At 46.5% G+C, this 16263-nt stretch overlaps 9 non-coding genes and 1 pseudogene across 9 annotated transcripts; all 10 read right to left on the minus strand.

The window, feature by feature from the left end:
- Positions 1 to 994: 994 nt before the first annotated feature.
- On the minus strand, positions 995 to 1186 carry LOC138774773 (U2 spliceosomal RNA). Its single transcript, XR_011360395.1, has one exon. It is a non-coding gene; the product is annotated as a U2 spliceosomal RNA (small nuclear RNA).
- Positions 1187 to 3660: 2474 nt separating this feature from the next.
- LOC138774745 (U2 spliceosomal RNA) lies at positions 3661 to 3851 on the minus strand. The gene has a single exon (XR_011360373.1). It is a non-coding gene; the product is annotated as a U2 spliceosomal RNA (small nuclear RNA).
- Positions 3852 to 4817: 966 nt separating this feature from the next.
- Positions 4818 to 5008, minus strand: LOC138774756 (U2 spliceosomal RNA). The gene has a single exon (XR_011360384.1). It is a non-coding gene; the product is annotated as a U2 spliceosomal RNA (small nuclear RNA).
- Positions 5009 to 5970: 962 nt separating this feature from the next.
- LOC138774767 (U2 spliceosomal RNA) lies at positions 5971 to 6161 on the minus strand. The gene has a single exon (XR_011360393.1). It is a non-coding gene; the product is annotated as a U2 spliceosomal RNA (small nuclear RNA).
- Positions 6162 to 7123: 962 nt separating this feature from the next.
- Positions 7124 to 7314, minus strand: LOC138774777 (U2 spliceosomal RNA). The gene has a single exon (XR_011360397.1). It is a non-coding gene; the product is annotated as a U2 spliceosomal RNA (small nuclear RNA).
- A 952-nt stretch (positions 7315 to 8266) lies between these two features.
- LOC138774778 (U2 spliceosomal RNA) lies at positions 8267 to 8457 on the minus strand. The gene has a single exon (XR_011360398.1). It is a non-coding gene; the product is annotated as a U2 spliceosomal RNA (small nuclear RNA).
- A 962-nt stretch (positions 8458 to 9419) lies between these two features.
- On the minus strand, positions 9420 to 9610 carry LOC138774746 (U2 spliceosomal RNA). The gene has a single exon (XR_011360374.1). It is a non-coding gene; the product is annotated as a U2 spliceosomal RNA (small nuclear RNA).
- Positions 9611 to 10564: 954 nt separating this feature from the next.
- On the minus strand, positions 10565 to 10755 carry LOC138774747 (U2 spliceosomal RNA). Its single transcript, XR_011360375.1, has one exon. It is a non-coding gene; the product is annotated as a U2 spliceosomal RNA (small nuclear RNA).
- Positions 10756 to 11714: 959 nt separating this feature from the next.
- Positions 11715 to 11905, minus strand: LOC138774748 (U2 spliceosomal RNA). Its single transcript, XR_011360376.1, has one exon. It is a non-coding gene; the product is annotated as a U2 spliceosomal RNA (small nuclear RNA).
- Positions 11906 to 12867: 962 nt separating this feature from the next.
- On the minus strand, positions 12868 to 13076 carry LOC138774769 (U2 spliceosomal RNA; annotated as a pseudogene).
- Between the last annotated feature and the right edge of the window lie 3187 nt (positions 13077 to 16263).

Below are 16263 nucleotides of genomic sequence, written 5' to 3' on the forward strand. Positions count from 1 at the left end.
TTGATCTTAGCCAAAAGGCCGAGAAGCGTGGCCCACAACGGTTTCCCGAAAACTCCCCTTCTTCGGACACCACGTCCCTTCTGTTAAGGCAAGCCCAGAGCATACATACCCTATATGGCTCCACCCTCTCAGATGGCGGACCGGACGTGCTTTCACACTGCATCTTCCTATTGCCTAGCACTGCCTCTGTCTTCCTTTCTGCTCTCAAATCTGAATAGCTCCACCCCCCAATCACACTGCGTCTGCTTCCACCTGATGGATGGCAGACATACACGTCTCTGTCTCTGTCTCCGTCTCTGTCTGGCATACATGACATGCAGCTAGCTCTTTGGCTGGCTGTCTCTGTAGCTGGCTGGCTGTCTCTGTGGCTGGCTGCCTAGCTGGCTAGCTATTATTAGTACCTACCTACCTACCTATCTATCTATCTATCTATCTATCTATCTATCTATCTATCTATCTATCTATCTATCTAATCTATCCTATCTAATCCTATCTATTCTATCTAATGTATCTAATCTATCTATCAAAGAACATGGAGGGTGAATTCTCCCAGCTGGAGCCGTAGGCAGGCAGCATCAGCAGGATACATCGGCCGCCAACAGGAAATCAAATCCAAAGGAAACGGTTTAATAAACTGCACCTACCTTTCCACCTACCTGCTCGGGTCGCTTGACCGGCTGCAACTGAGCTGCTTGTTGTGCTGGCAGCTGTGTATAGCAGCAAAGCCTTGATGACATCACGTCCCGCGATGACATCACCAGCACTGGCCCGGCAGCCAAGTTGTAAACAACTCTGCCAGTTGGTTGCCATGGCAACAGAGGCCAGCAAGTCTTGGACAAACAAACTTTTCGTAGCCACACTCGGGGCTAATTTTTCGGGGTCGGTCCACCTGCGCACAACACACTCGAGGGATGTTTCTTGCAAAACAGTAGTTTCAGGTGCAGCCGGCTTGTTTCCTTCTTCATTCTTTTGCTCTGTTTTTTGCAAACTCATTAGGGGGTGCACTGAACCTGGAGGCACTGCAATACCAGGTCAATGCCTGGAGAGGACAGAGCAAGCTCTTTTTCCATCTCCCTGTTCTAAAAATCCATTTAATATATGGTCCCCAGATAGGGGACGTATCAGATATTAAACTGATAAGAAACGATTTTTTTTTTTTTTAAGTTGGCTAATCCCACAAGGGGATATCAACAATTTTATTTCAAAACAAATTATTTACGAGAAATAAAAGAATTTTCACAAATCAAAACATGACCCAGATCAAACTCACATATCCATACAAATTAATTTCCTTACAATGTTACATAACAAAAACGGGGAAAAAAACCAAACCCCCACAAAAACAAAACCCATATACTATCTTCCCTTTAAATAACAAAAGAAAAGAAACCAACATAATTTCATCAAGCTCGCAAACCTCACCTTAAAAACGCAAAATAAGTCAATATACGAAGCCTTAGTCCGGGCGAGATAGACTTACACTCTTCTAATACGCTTCATTATCTCACAAGGCATTTGAAAGTCTCAAAAAACCCTTCCTCTCTTTCCCCAAACTACCTCTAACTTTTTCTCCCACCCGACCATAGGAAACTCCTCTTTTCCTAATGACTCTATATCATCCCATACTCTCTGAGACACAATACTACGATCCCTTTCTCCCTTCCTCTGAAATAGGTACCTTACTGTCTTTTTCCTTTTCTCCTCCTTCTCTGGGAACTCTCTCCACCTCCCTGGAATCCTTCTACTGAAGGGTCCATACTCTCCTCCTGCTGAGGACTCTCACTCCCTCCAGCTGCTTCCTGCCCTTCCTCCTTCATCCCTCCCTCCGCTTCCTTCTAAGTGACAAATAGCGTACAGGTGCTCTGCACTCCCACATCAAATGGCACAGCCTTCTTCTGATTGCATGACCTCAGCCCACATGCCCCTCGTTGTGACATTTTAGTGCAAAATATCACAGTACAATGTTCCTTCAAATGTCCATAACTTTTTTACATTTACGACAAAAGTCGTCCTATGCCTGCAAAAAAACAGTCTCCATTTAACAGCTCAATCCTGAAACGTCCTGGAGGCATACACAGTTTCCCATTCTCCAACACTTTTGAACTTCACAGAAACCTCCACTTCATTGTCCAAAAGTCCGAACCTGATTTAAGACTTTTCTTTTTGGAGCAATTTCCCGTCGCAGTAACTTTGCCAGTGAAAGAACCGCAATGTTCCTCTTCGTTCACATAGGGCTGTACAATCCGCACCGTGATCAGTCTTTCTCCTCCTCAGGAAATGAGACATTATCATACCATTCAATATAACATTTCCCTTGCAACATTCGATCTTACCCCCTCAGAAAGCTGTAATACCTCTTCTGAAGCCAACACCAGGTCGTATACACACGCTTTGGGAACTCCAACAAGGCCAAAACTTGACTCCGCTGTAACCCAAGGAGCTTAAACAGAACCTCTTCACCAAGAAGACCAAGCCCAATTCTTTTCTTTCCTCGCACTTTTAACGTAAAACGACATCCGTTTCTAATCTTTGCATAAGCCTGGTGACTTCTTCTCTGCCGTGGTTCCATCCATATTGGTTGCATCCATCTTCAAATATCGCCTCCGCCAGCACACGAACAGAAAACAAAAACAACTCCCTTGGCAAGCCAAGTAGGTGGGATCGCTGATCTTAGCCAAAAGGCCGAGAAGCGATGGCCACAACGGTTTCCCGAAAACTCCCCTTCTCGGACACCACGTCCTTCTTGTTAAGGCGAAGCCAGACATACATACCCTATTATGCGCTCCACCCTCTCAGATGGCGGACCGGACGTGCTTTCACACTGCATCTCCTATTGCCTAGCACTGCCTCTGTCTTCCTTTCTGCTCTCAAATCTGAATAGCTCCACCCCCCAATCACACTGCGTCTGCTTCCACCTGATGGATGGCAGACATACACGTCTCTGTCTCTGTCTCCGTCTCTGTCTGGCATACATGACATGCAGCTAGCTCTTTGGCTGGCTGTCTCTGTAGCTGGCTGGCTGTCTCTGTGGCTGGCTGCCTAGCTGGCTAGCTTATTATTAGTACCTACCTACCTACCTACCTACCTACCTATCTATCTATCTATCTATCTATCTATCTATCTATCTATCTATCTATCTAATCTATCCTATCTATCCTATCTATTCTATCTAATGTATCTAATCTATCTATCAAAGAACATGGAGGGTGAATTCTCCCAGCTGGAGCCGTAGGCAGGCAGCATCAGCAGGATACATCGGCCGGCCACCAGGAAATCAAATCCAAAGGAAACGGTTTAATAAACTGCACCTACCTTTCCACCTACCTGCTCGGTCGCTTGACCGGCTGCAACTGAGCTGCTTGTTGTGCTGGCAGCTGTGTATAGCAGCAAAGCCTTGATGACATCACGTCCCGCGATGACATCACCAGCACTGGCCCGGCAGCCAAGTTGTAAACAACTCTGCCAGTTGGTTGCCATGGCAACAGAGGCCAGCAAGTCTTGGACAAACAAACTTTTCGTAGCCACACTCGGGCTAATTTTTCGGGGTCGGTCCACCTGCGCACAACACACTCGAGGGATGTTTCTTGCAAAACAGTAGTTTCAGGTGCAGCCGGCTTGTTTCCTTCTTCATTCTTTTGCTCTGTTTTTTGCAAACTCATTAGGGGGTGCACTGAACCTGGAGGCACTGCAATACCAGGTCAATGCCTGGAGAGGACAGAGCAAGCTCTTTTTCCATCTCCCTGTTCTAAAAATCCATTTAATATATGGTCCCCAGATAGGGGACGTATCAGATATTAAACTGATAAGAACAGATACTACACTTGATCTTAGCCAAAAGGCCGAGAAGCGATGGCCACAACGGTTTCCCGAAAACTCCCCTTCTCGGACACCACGTCCTTCTTGTTAAGGCGAAGCCAGACATACATACCCTATTATGCGCTCCACCCTCTCAGATGGCGGACCGGACGTGCTTTCACACTGCATCTCCTATTGCCTAGCACTGCCTCTGTCTTCCTTTCTGCTCTCAAATCTGAATAGCTCCACCCCCCAATCACACTGCGTCTGCTTCCACCTGATGGATGGCAGACATACACGTCTCTGTCTCTGTCTCCGTCTCTGTCTGGCATACATGACATGCAGCTAGCTCTTTGGCTGGCTGTCTCTGTAGCTGGCTGGCTGTCTCTGTGGCTGGCTGCCTAGCTGGCTAGCTTATTATTAGTACCTACCTACCTACCTACCTACCTACCTATCTATCTATCTATCTATCTATCTATCTATCTATCTATCTATCTATCTAATCTATCCTATCTATCCTATCTATTCTATCTAATGTATCTAATCTATCTATCAAAGAACATGGAGGGTGAATTCTCCCAGCTGGAGCCGTAGGCAGGCAGCATCAGCAGGATACATCGGCCGGCCACCAGGAAATCAAATCCAAAGGAAACGGTTTAATAAACTGCACCTACCTTTCCACCTACCTGCTCGGTCGCTTGACCGGCTGCAACTGAGCTGCTTGTTGTGCTGGCAGCTGTGTATAGCAGCAAAGCCTTGATGACATCACGTCCCGCGATGACATCACCAGCACTGGCCCGGCAGCCAAGTTGTAAACAACTCTGCCAGTTGGTTGCCATGGCAACAGAGGCCAGCAAGTCTTGGACAAACAAACTTTTCGTAGCCACACTCGGGCTAATTTTTCGGGGTCGGTCCACCTGCGCACAACACACTCGAGGGATGTTTCTTGCAAAACAGTAGTTTCAGGTGCAGCCGGCTTGTTTCCTTCTTCATTCTTTTGCTCTGTTTTTTGCAAACTCATTAGGGGGTGCACTGAACCTGGAGGCACTGCAATACCAGGTCAATGCCTGGAGAGGACAGAGCAAGCTCTTTTTCCATCTCCCTGTTCTAAAAATCCATTTAATATATGGTCCCCAGATAGGGGACGTATCAGATATTAAACTGATAAGAACAGATACTACACTTGATCTTAGCCAAAAGGCCGAGAAGCGATGGCCACAACGGTTTCCCGAAAACTCCCCTTCTCGGACACCACGTCCTTCTTGTTAAGGCGAAGCCAGACATACATACCCTATTATGCGCTCCACCCTCTCAGATGGCGGACCGGACGTGCTTTCACACTGCATCTCCTATTGCCTAGCACTGCCTCTGTCTTCCTTTCTGCTCTCAAATCTGAATAGCTCCACCCCCCAATCACACTGCGTCTGCTTCCACCTGATGGATGGCAGACATACACGTCTCTGTCTCTGTCTCCGTCTCTGTCTGGCATACATGACATGCAGCTAGCTCTTTGGCTGGCTGTCTCTGTAGCTGGCTGGCTGTCTCTGTGGCTGGCTGCCTAGCTGGCTAGCTTATTATTAGTACCTACCTACCTACCTACCTACCTATCTATCTATCTATCTATCTATCTATCTATCTATCTATCTATCTATCTAATCTATCCTATCTATCCTATCTATTCTATCTAATGTATCTAATCTATCTATCAAAGAACATGGAGGGTGAATTCTCCCAGCTGGAGCCGTAGGCAGGCAGCATCAGCAGGATACATCGGCCGGCCACCAGGAAATCAAATCCAAAGGAAACGGTTTAATAAACTGCACCTACCTTTCCACCTACCTGCTCGGTCGCTTGACCGGCTGCAACTGAGCTGCTTGTTGTGCTGGCAGCTGTGTATAGCAGCAAAGCCTTGATGACATCACGTCCCGCGATGACATCACCAGCACTGGCCCGGCAGCCAAGTTGTAAACAACTCTGCCAGTTGGTTGCCATGGCAACAGAGGCCAGCAAGTCTTGGACAAACAAACTTTTCGTAGCCACACTCGGGCTAATTTTTCGGGGTCGGTCCACCTGCGCACAACACACTCGAGGGATGTTTCTTGCAAAACAGTAGTTTCAGGTGCAGCCGGCTTGTTTCCTTCTTCATTCTTTTGCTCTGTTTTTTGCAAACTCATTAGGGGGTGCACTGAACCTGGAGGCACTGCAATACCAGGTCAATGCCTGGAGAGGACAGAGCAAGCTCTTTTTCCATCTCCCTGTTCTAAAAATCCATTTAATATATGGTCCCCAGATAGGGGACGTATCAGATATTAAACTGATAAGAACAGATACTACACTTGATCTTAGCCAAAAGGCCGAGAAGCGATGGCCACAACGGTTTCCCGAAAACTCCCCTTCTCGGACACCACGTCCTTCTTGTTAAGGCGAAGCCAGACATACATACCCTATTATGCGCTCCACCCTCTCAGATGGCGGACCGGACGTGCTTTCACACTGCATCTCCTATTGCCTAGCACTGCCACTGTCTTCCTTTCTGCTCTCAAATCTGAATAGCTCCACCCCCCAATCACACTGCGTCTGCTTCCACCTGATGGATGGCAGACATACACGTCTCTGTCTCTGTCTCCGTCTCTGTCTGGCATACATGACATGCAGCTAGCTCTTTGGCTGGCTGTCTCTGTAGCTGGCTGGCTGTCTCTGTGGCTGGCTGCCTAGCTGGCTAGCTTATTATTAGTACCTACCTACCTACCTACCTACCTATCTATCTATCTATCTATCTATCTATCTATCTATCTATCTATCTATCTAATCTATCCTATCTATCCTATCTATTCTATCTAATGTATCTAATCTATCTATCAAAGAACATGGAGGGTGAATTCTCCCAGCTGGAGCCGTAGGCAGGCAGCATCAGCAGGATACATCGGCCGGCCACCAGGAAATCAAATCCAAAGGAAACGGTTTAATAAACTGCACCTACCTTTCCACCTACCTGCTCGGTCGCTTGACCGGCTGCAACTGAGCTGCTTGTTGTGCTGGCAGCTGTGTATAGCAGCAAAGCCTTGATGACATCACGTCCCGCGATGACATCACCAGCACTGGCCCGGCAGCCAAGTTGTAAACAACTCTGCCAGTTGGTTGCCATGGCAACAGAGGCCAGCAAGTCTTGGACAAACAAACTTTTCGTAGCCACACTCGGGCTAATTTTTCGGGGTCGGTCCACCTGCGCACAACACACTCGAGGGATGTTTCTTGCAAAACAGTAGTTTCAGGTGCAGCCGGCTTGTTTCCTTCTTCATTCTTTTGCTCTGTTTTTTGCAAACTCATTAGGGGGTGCACTGAACCTGGAGGCACTGCAATACCAGGTCAATGCCTGGAGAGGACAGAGCAAGCTCTTTTTCCATCTCCCTGTTCTAAAAATCCATTTAATATATGGTCCCCAGATAGGGGACGTATCAGATATTAAACTGATAAGAACAGATACTACACTTGATCTTAGCCAAAAGGCCGAGAAGCGATGGCCACAACGGTTTCCCGAAAACTCCCCTTCTCGGACACCACGTCCTTCTTGTTAAGGCGAAGCCAGACATACATACCCTATTATGCGCTCCACCCTCTCAGATGGCGGACCGGACGTGCTTTCACACTGCATCTCCTATTGCCTAGCACTGCCTCTGTCTTCCTTTCTGCTCTCAATCTGAATAGCTCCACCCCCCAATCACAACTGCGTCTGCTTCCACCTGATGGATGGCAGACATACACGTCTCTGTCTCTGTCTCCGGTCTCTGTCTGGCATACATGACATGCAGCTAGCTCTTTGGCTGGCTGTCTCTGTAGCTGGCTGGCTGTCTCTGTGGCTGGCTGCCTAGCTGGCTAGCTTATTATTAGTACCTACCTACCTACCTACCTATCTATCTATCTATCTATCTATCTATCTATCTATCTATCTAATCTATCCTATCTATCCTATCTATTCTATCTAATGTATCTAATCTATCTATCAAGAACATGGAGGGTGAATTCTCCCAGCTGGAGCCGTAGGCAGGCAGCATCAGCAGGATACATCGGCCGGCCACCAGGAAATCAAATCCAAAGGAAACGGTTTAATAAACTGCACCTACCTTTCCACCTACCTGCTCGGTCGCTTGACCGGCTGCAACTGAGCTGCTTGTTGTGCTGGCAGCTGTGTATAGCAGCAAAGCCTTGATGACATCACGTCCCGCGATGACATCACCAGCACTGGCCCGGCAGCCAAGTTGTAAACAACTCTGCCAGTTGGTTGCCATGGGCAACAGAGGCCAGCAAGTCTTGGACAAACAAACTTTTCGTAGCCACACTCGGGCTAATTTTTTCGGGGTCGGTCCACCTGCGCACAACACACTCGAGGGATGTTTCTTGCAAAACAGTAGTTTCAGGTGCAGCCGGCTTGTTTCCTTCTTCATTCTTTTGCTCTGTTTTTTGCAAACTCATTAGGGGGTGCACTGAACCTGGAGGCACTGCAATACCAGGTCAATGCCTGGAGAGGACAGAGCAAGCTCTTTTTCCATCTCCCTGTTCTAAAAATCCATTTAATATATGGTCCCCAGATAGGGGACGTATCAGATATTAAACTGATAAGAACAGATACTACACTTGATCTTAGCCAAAAGGCCGAGAAGCGATGGCCACAACGGTTTCCCGAAAACTCCCCTTCTCGGACACCACGTCCTTCTTGTTAAGGCGAAGCCAGACATACATACCCTATTATGCGCTCCACCCTCTCAGATGGCGGACCGGACGTGCTTTCACACTGCATCTCCTATTGCCTAGCACTGCCTCTGTCTTCCTTTCTGCTCTCAAATCTGAATAGCTCCACCCCCCAATCACACTGCGTCTGCTTCCACCTGATGGATGGCAGACATACACGTCTCTGTCTCTGTCTCCGTCTCTGTCTGGCATACATGACATGCAGCTAGCTCTTTGGCTGGCTGTCTCTGTAGCTGGCTGGCTGTCTCTGTGGCTGGCTGCCTAGCTGGCTAGCTTATTATTAGTACCTACCTACCTACCTACCTATCTATCTATCTATCTATCTATCTATCTATCTATCTATCTATCTATCTATCTAATCTATCCTATCTATCCTATCTATTCTATCTAATGTATCTAATCTATCTATCAAAGAACATGGAGGGTGAATTCTCCCAGCTGGAGCCGTAGGCAGGCAGCATCAGCAGGATACATCGGCCGGCCACCAGGAAATCAAATCCAAAGGAAACGGTTTAATAAACTGCACCTACCTTTCCACCTACCTGCTCGGTCGCTTGACCGGCTGCAACTGAGCTGCTTGTTGTGCTGGCAGCTGTGTATAGCAGCAAAGCCTTGATGACATCACGTCCCGCGATGACATCACCAGCACTGGCCCGGCAGCCAAGTTGTAAACAACTCTGCCAGTTGGTTGCCATGGCAACAGAGGCCAGCAAGTCTTGGACAAACAAACTTTTCGTAGCCACACTCGGGCTAATTTTTCGGGGTCGGTCCACCTGCGCACAACACACTCGAGGGATGTTTCTTGCAAAACAGTAGTTTCAGGTGCAGCCGGCTTGTTTCCTTCTTCATTCTTTTGCTCTGTTTTTTGCAAACTCATTAGGGGGTGCACTGAACCTGGAGGCACTGCAATACCAGGTCAATGCCTGGAGAGGACAGAGCAAGCTCTTTTTCCATCTCCCTGTTCTAAAAATCCATTTAATATATGGTCCCCAGATAGGGGACGTATCAGATATTAAACTGATAAGAACAGATACTACACTTGATCTTAGCCAAAAGGCCGAGAAGCGATGGCCACAACGGTTTCCCGAAAACTCCCCTTCTCGGACACCACGTCCTTCTTGTTAAGGCGAAGCCAGACATACATACCCTATTATGCGCTCCACCCTCTCAGATGGCGGACCGGACGTGCTTTCACACTGCATCTCCTATTGCCTAGCACTGCCTCTGTCTTCCTTTCTGCTCTCAAATCTGAATAGCTCCACCCCCCAATCACACTGCGTCTGCTTCCACCTGATGGATGGCAGACATACACGTCTCTGTCTCTGTCTCCGTCTCTGTCTGGCATACATGACATGCAGCTAGCTCTTTGGCTGGCTGTCTCTGTAGCTGGCTGGCTGTCTCTGTGGCTGGCTGCCTAGCTGGCTAGCTTATTATTAGTACCTACCTACCTACCTACCTACCTATCTATCTATCTATCTATCTATCTATCTATCTATCTATCTAATCTATCCTATCTATCCTATCTATTCTATCTAATGTATCTAATCTATCTATCAAAGAACATGGAGGGTGAATTCTCCCAGCTGGAGCCGTAGGCAGGCAGCATCAGCAGGATACATCGGCCGGCCACCAGGAAATCAAATCCAAAGGAAACGGTTTAATAAACTGCACCTACCTTTCCACCTACCTGCTCGGTCGCTTGACCGGCTGCAACTGAGCTGCTTGTTGTGCTGGCAGCTGTGTATAGCAGCAAAGCCTTGATGACATCACGTCCCGCGATGACATCACCAGCACTGGCCCGGCAGCCAAGTTGTAAACAACTCTGCCAGTTGGTTGCCATGGCAACAGAGGCCAGCAAGTCTTGGACAAACAAACTTTTCGTAGCCACACTCGGGCTAATTTTTCGGGGTCGGTCCACCTGCGCACAACACACTCGAGGGATGTTTCTTGCAAAACAGTAGTTTCAGGTGCAGCCGGCTTGTTTCCTTCTTCATTCTTTTGCTCTGTTTTTTGCAAACTCATTAGGGGGTGCACTGAACCTGGAGGCACTGCAATACCAGGTCAATGCCTGGAGAGGACAGAGCAAGCTCTTTTTCCATCTCCCTGTTCTAAAAATCCATTTAATATATGGTCCCCAGATAGGGGACGTATCAGATATTAAACTGATAAGAACAGATACTACACTTGATCTTAGCCAAAAGGCCGAGAAGCGATGGCCACAACGGTTTCCCGAAAACTCCCCTTCTCGGACACCACGTCCTTCTTGTTAAGGCGAAGCCAGACATACATACCCTATTATGCGCTCCACCCTCTCAGATGGCGGACCGGACGTGCTTTCACACTGCATCTCCTATTGCCTAGCACTGCCTCTGTCTTCCTTTCTGCTCTCAAATCTGAATAGCTCCACCCCCCAATCACACTGCGTCTGCTTCCACCTGATGGATGGCAGACATACACGTCTCTGTCTCTGTCTCCGTCTCTGTCTGGCATACATGACATGCAGCTAGCTCTTTGGCTGGCTGTCTCTGTAGCTGGCTGGCTGTCTCTGTGGCTGGCTGCCTAGCTGGCTAGCTTATTATTAGTACCTACCTACCTACCTACCTACCTATCTATCTATCTATCTATCTATCTATCTATCTATCTATCTATCTAATCTATCCTATCTATCCTATCTATTCTATCTAATGTATCTAATCTATCTATCAAAGAACATGGAGGGTGAATTCTCCCAGCTGGAGCCGTAGGCAGGCAGCATCAGCAGGATACATCGGCCGGCCACCAGGAAATCAAATCCAAAGGAAACGGTTTAATAAACTGCACCTACCTTTCCACCTACCTGCTCGGTCGCTTGACCGGCTGCAACTGAGCTGCTTGTTGTGCTGGCAGCTGTGTATAGCAGCAAAGCCTTGATGACATCACGTCCCGCGATGACATCACCAGCACTGGCCCGGCAGCCAAGTTGTAAACAACTCTGCCAGTTGGTTGCCATGGCAACAGAGGCCAGCAAGTCTTGGACAAACAAACTTTTCGTAGCCACACTCGGGCTAATTTTTTCGGGGTCGGTCCACCTGCGCACAACACACTCGAGGGATGTTTCTTGCAAAACAGTAGTTTCAGGTGCAGCCGGCTTGTTTCCTTCTTCATTCTTTTGCTCTGTTTTTTGCAAACTCATTAGGGGGTGCACTGAACCTGGAGGCACTGCAATACCAGGTCAATGCCTGGAGAGGACAGAGCAAGCTCTTTTTCCATCTCCCTGTTCTAAAAATCCATTTAATATATGGTCCCCAGATAGGGGACGTATCAGATATTAAACTGATAAGAACAGATACTACACTTGATCTTAGCCAAAAGGCCGAGAAGCGATGGCCACAACGGTTTCCCGAAAACTCCCCTTCTCGGACACCACGTCCTTCTTGTTAAGGCGAAGCCAGACATACATACCCTATTATGCGCTCCACCCTCTCAGATGGCGGACCGGACGTGCTTTCACACTGCATCTCCTATTGCCTAGCACTGCCTCTGTCTTCCTTTCTGCTCTCAAATCTGAATAGCTCCACCCCCCAATCACACTGCGTCTGCTTCCACCTGATGGATGGCAGACATACACGTCTCTGTCTCTGTCTCCGTCTCTGTCTGGCATACATGACATGCAGCTAGCTCTTTGGCTGGCTGTCTCTGTAGCTGGCTGGCTGTCTCTGTGGCTGGCTGCCTAGCTGGCTAGCTTATTATTAGTACCTACCTACCTACCTACCTACCTATCTATCTATCTATCTATCTATCTATCTATCTATCTATCTATCTATCTAATCTATCCTATCTATCCTATCTATTCTATCTAATGTATCTAATCTATCTATCAAAGAACATGGAGGGTGAATTCTCCCAGCTGGAGCCGTAGGCAGGCAGCATCAGCAGGATACATCGGCCGGCCACCAGGAAATCAAATCCAAAGGAAACGGTTTAATAAACTGCACCTACCTTTCCACCTACCTGCTCGGTCGCTTGACCGGCTGCAACTGAGCTGCTTGTTGTGCTGGCAGCTGTGTATAGCAGCAAAGCCTTGATGACATCACGTCCCGCGATGACATCACCAGCACTGGCCCGGCAGCCAAGTTGTAAACAACTCTGCCAGTTGGTTGCCATGGCAACAGAGGCCAGCAAGTCTTGGACAAACAAACTTTTCGTAGCCACACTCGGGCTAATTTTTCGGGGTCGGTCCACCTGCGCACAACACACTCGAGGGATGTTTCTTGCAAAACAGTAGTTTCAGGTGCAGCCGGCTTGTTTCCTTCTTCATTCTTTTGCTCTGTTTTTTGCAAACTCATTAGGGGGTGCACTGAACCTGGAGGCACTGCAATACCAGGTCAATGCCTGGAGAGGACAGAGCAAGCTCTTTTTCCATCTCCCTGTTCTAAAAATCCATTTAATATATGGTCCCCAGATAGGGGACGTATCAGATATTAAACTGATAAGAACAGATTTTTTTTTTTTTTTTTTTTTTAAACCTTCAGGTTTGGTTACATTCACCAAGGGAAAAACTTTCGTTTCGCACGCAGTTTACCTTCTTTTACCCAGCGTGAACTTTTCCCATACTCATCATACGGTTCATTTCTGTTCTTTTATTTTTAAACAATTTCAAAAACAAATCCAACTAAAACATATTCACACTAACCTACACCTTCACCAAATGCCTCCACTTCAAGAACTTCCATATCCCTTCGGCATCCTCCTCCCCCACCCTCTGCTTATCTAACAAATAAACTACGTATAATTTGCTCAAGATCATTCTCAAACAACCTTCTGTTGGAATGTCTTTTCTCTTGAACACATATAGATTCCTTACATCCCACAGAACCTCTTTAATTATTGCAAGTAACACAAACCACACTCTTCTATTTCTCCTCCCAACCAAACATAACCCAAACAAAACCATTTGATACGAAAAATTCCTTAACCCAGTCAACTCCTTACATAAAGGCCCTATTCCCTTCCAAACCTCCTGCGCTCTATCACAATTCCAAAACAAATGCATCACACTTTCAATCCCTCCACATCCTTCCCTAGGACACAACTCACTTCTCCCCAACCCACGATTCTTCTGGAATTCTCTCACAGGTAACGCCCCATGCAACCCTTGCCACACAATCTCCTTCTGTCGATTTGATATGCCCTCAGTCTCCAGACTCCTCCACACCCTACTCACATCCAACCCTCTAACCATATTAATTGGGCACTCAACCTCCCTCCCATTTATAAACTTCATCACACTCCTTTTATTCTCCAACACCTCTTTTCGCACACCCACTAAATTATAATTAACTAAACACCTTTCCACATACACATACCAACTCGGGCTTTCGAATGCATACGGAACTCTCAAATCTCTCTCCATCCATCCTACCTTACACAACATTCTCCCTGCCAAATATCTTAACATACATGCTGAATTCTGTTCCCCTCTCATCATCCTTCTCACCATAAAAATTACATTCACCCCCAGATACACTTCAATATTTGGAAAATTTAACCCACCATTCCTCCAATCCTTCATCACAATCTCTCTTCTCACTCGCTCCATTTTCGTACCCCACAAAAACATAAACAAAATCCTTTTCACCTTTCTCTCCATTCTATACCCTGGTGGAAAAACCACCGCCACATACAACAATATTGGCAATATCACACTTTTGATTATCAACACTTTTCCCACCATTGACAAATCTCTCAATCTCCAAAAATTTAATTTTTTTGACACTTTCTCACACACATCATCCCAACTCTGTCTTCCATTTAAACTTTCATCCATTTTAACCCCTAACACTTTAATTGCACCTTCCACTCTCTCTATACCCACATCTTCACCCTCGCCAACCCTCCCAAAACATTTATACTCACTCTTCTTCCAATTCACTTTAAACCCAGACGCTCCACAAAAAAAACGCAACCAATAATTTCGCTCTCCTCACACTTGCTGCAGACTCACACACCACACAAACATCATCCATATATGCCAGAACTTTGGCTTCTCTACCTCTACTCCCAGGTATCTTAATCCCCCTCAAAACCTTGTCCTTACGAATTAACTGCAATAAAGGCTCCATAGCACAAATAAACGCTATAGGGGATAGAGGGCATCCCTGCCTAACCCCCGAACACACTTCCACTCTCTCAGACAACCATCCATTTATCTGAATTTTACTAAACACATCCTTATACAACACTCTCACTACATTCACAAAATCACTTGGAAACCCCATTCTCACCAATACTTTAAACAAAAACTCATGCGCCAAACGATCATACGCCTTTTCGAAATCAATCGACACCACACTAATCTCCTGCTTTCTACTCATACCATCCCATAACATATCCCGCAACAAACATAAATTTTCACTTATCCTTCTTCCTGGCACTGCACACACTTGTTCTTCTCCAATCACCTGATCAATCACACCTCTCATCCTATTTGCTATAATTTTTGAAAAAATTTTATAGTCTCCATTCAATAAAGTTATAGGCCTCCAATTCCTCACATCCTTTGCGTCCCCTTTTTTATATATTAATACCACAATACCACTCCTCATACTCTCAGCCATTCTACCATTCATCCATATATATCTAAACACACTCACCAAATCCTCCTTTATTATCTCCCACATAGTCTTGAAAAACTCAACAGGCAAACCGTCTTCCCCTGGAGTCTTATTCAACGCCATACTCCCAATAGTCTGTTCTACCTCTTTCATTCCAATCTCTCTCATTAAATTCCCACACTCTCTGGTATCCACCTTTCTATCAATCCCTGCCAGTACTTCTGATTCTAAGTCTCTATCACACTTTCTCACTGCATACAAATCATCATAAAACGCTTTCACCACCCCAAGCACACTCCTACCACTCACCACCCTTCCATCATTCCCATACACTCTCACCAGATCCTCCTTCTTTCCAAACACCTTCTTAAAGAAATATCTTGAACACTTTTCATCATTTTCAAGTTTATCCACTTTCGCTTGGTACATTATTTCTCTCCCTCTCTCATTCATCCAACTCTTCAAATCCCTTTTCACACTCTCAATCTCATCCTCCACATCCACACCACCCTTCTTTAGTTTGTTCAAAAATACCAATCGCTTATTTAACCATGTATACCTTTTTTTCCTATCTGCTGCTTTTTTATACCCATACCTTTTAAAAAACACCCCTGATCTTTCTTTCACCCAATCCCACCAACACAGAATATTCTCAAACTCACTTTTTCTCTCACACCATTTCCTATACCTCTCTTTATACTCAGAAACAATCCCATCCTCCTCTAGCAACTTAACATTTAATTTCCATACTCCCCTCCCACTTATACACTCAACATCCAAAACTACCTCACACAACACACACTCATGGTCTGAATATGTCACCGGAATCTGCGTATACCCTCTACCCAACATTCCCTTGGATATAAAACACATATCCAGCCTTGACTCATATCTTCCACTATCTGCGCGATATGTTTTTGGGACAGGGTCCACTCCACACACCTTCACCATGTCCTGCAAATTAAAGTCCACACACATACTTTTCACCATATCGCCTGCCACATCCACACTTCCCTCAGTCTCACAATTGAAATCCCCCACCCACACCAAAGGCTCTCTCCCAGGCAAAAAAAATCTAACTGCCTCAAACAAAGTCACCCTCTCCTCCCTCCTCACGGGTGCATACACA

Source organism: Dendropsophus ebraccatus, unplaced genomic scaffold (genome assembly GCF_027789765.1).
Source record: "Dendropsophus ebraccatus isolate aDenEbr1 unplaced genomic scaffold, aDenEbr1.pat pat_scaffold_1085_ctg1, whole genome shotgun sequence".
In the NCBI taxonomy this organism is placed as follows: Eukaryota; Metazoa; Chordata; class Amphibia; order Anura; family Hylidae; genus Dendropsophus; species Dendropsophus ebraccatus.